Below are 2,098 nucleotides of genomic sequence, written 5' to 3' on the forward strand. Positions count from 1 at the left end.
TGCCCATGTCGGGGGGGTGGGAACTCAATGATCTTCAAGGTCCCTTCCAACCCAAACCATTCTATGATTCTAGGAAAACCTAGTTGGCATGTGATATGTGGGATTGGCAGGAGCAAAGGCAGCCTGCAGCACTGCCAGCCAGGCTTTGAGGGAGTATCTTAAGGGAACACCGAAAAGGGAAAAGGGCTGATGATGGGGTTTTACAGGGAATTTAGCCAAGAAGTGAAAACTGCAATACTGTGAACAGCCAGTCACTGTCACTCTTTAACAGGTGACTGAGACTTATCAGGTATTACATGGTCAGGGTAGACTTTAAGTCTCAAAGTTCTGACAGTGCACAATCTTGTAAGTATCCTGAAATGCAGCTGGCAAGACGAGCTGAAAGTACAGAGAAGCTGGAAAACAGGGAAGAAACATGAATCACAGCTGTCAATTTAAATATTGCCTAAACCTGAGGGAAAAAAGTGTTAGGTGAATTGTTTTGAAGGAAGCTGCTTAGGAGTATGTGGGGCAAAGTGCTCCCTACATTTCCCAAGTGAACAGAAGTGTTCTGACATCTGACTCAGGAAAGAATAGTTGTATTCAGTGGATTGGCTTTGTCTGGTGTGGCCTGATGCAGTTTTTGCCCAAACTGAGAAGCAGTGAAATCTGTTTTGAAATTAAACTCTACCAAAAGTGACAGTGGCTGAAAGAAGATAAAACTGAGCAGCAAATGTCTTCCAGGAAGTGCCTCCACTCTGAGTTCTCTCTGGCCTCAGCACATGCTGGGGAGAGCTATTCATAGCATAAATTGAGAAACTCCAGCTTGTTATTATGTGACAGTGTTTGTACCTACACATGCCCAAGTCTCACTTGACCTCAGCGTCACCCATGCAGCTCATTCAGCGTCTGCTGGTGTTTTGGTCTAGTGATCAGTATTTTTAGCACAGACCATCAGATGTGATTGTGAGCCATCAGGCACCTTATATAGCAGCAACTCTTACCTTAAAAATGCCTTTTTTATTTTTTTAGAAAACAATGCTCGTCTGCTTCTTCCTAGCTAAAAGGAGCAGGAGTTTCACCACAGTGACCAAGAGTAGTTCCTATATGATATGTCATGGGAAGGTATGTAAAGAAAATAGAATTACATCTCAGATTGTTGTACATTTTACAGTTCTCATCAAGGCTTCTGAAAACATCTTGCTTACACATCATAAAGCATGCTTGGTTTTCTGTAAGATAGAAAATGCTTACTGCCATTGCAAACTTGGCAGACTGTATCTAATCCTGCCTCTCCATTCTGCACTTCAAAATACGTCCCATACTCTTGTAGTCTTCAAATGTGGAGCATAATCCAGGCTCATTTCCTCTAAAAGGACAGACCTGCTGTGCCAGGTGTTTGCACTGCTACGTTAAGTAGTTACAATTTTGTAGCATTCTGCATTCCCCATTATTTTGTTTCATTTATTGCCCAACAAACAATAAAATGTAAGAAACAAAATTTTCTCAGACTGCTGTCATGAGATCCTTGGAAACACTTGAGCCTTTTAGAAGGAGAATGTTGCCAGGAAACTGCCCAGCCTTGTGCCAGCAACAACAGTGTGCATCAGTCATCTCATTCCACTGAAGAGGTAGATTGCCAGCAGCGCTAGAGCAGCCTTTCTGTACCTCAGCTTGATCTAAACGAAGAAGTTTTGCAATCAGTTCAATTTCTGTGACCCAGTCAGTCCTTGACATTTCTTTTACAGCAGCCAACAAGATGACAAGTCTCCTGTTGCAGCAGACATACCTAGTAAAAACGAGACTCTTAACATTCACTTGCCTATGTCCTGATGTCTGTTAAGTACCTGACAGTCAACCATAGCTTAACGTCTTCTCCAGCCTATCTGGGAAAGAAGAAACGTTCCACTCTTCTTGACTCTCTAGATACGTGCAAGCAAGAAGCCAGAGCCTTCCCAGAACACAGTTCAGTTTTCAGAGAAATCATTGGGTTTTGTGAGATTTGCAAAACAGCAAAAAGGTATTTAGCAAGAATTTATACCTGCAAATAAAAAGATAAAGGTTTGCTTTTCTGCTCATGAATTCGTCGTAGACAGGAGCTCACATGGAATTTTACTTT

The sequence above is a fragment of the Manacus candei genome, unplaced genomic scaffold, assembly GCF_025592945.1.
Source record: "Manacus candei isolate 608988 ecotype Guabito, Panama unplaced genomic scaffold, ASM2559294v1 h1tg000033l, whole genome shotgun sequence".
NCBI lineage: Eukaryota > Metazoa > Chordata > Aves > Passeriformes > Pipridae > Manacus > Manacus candei.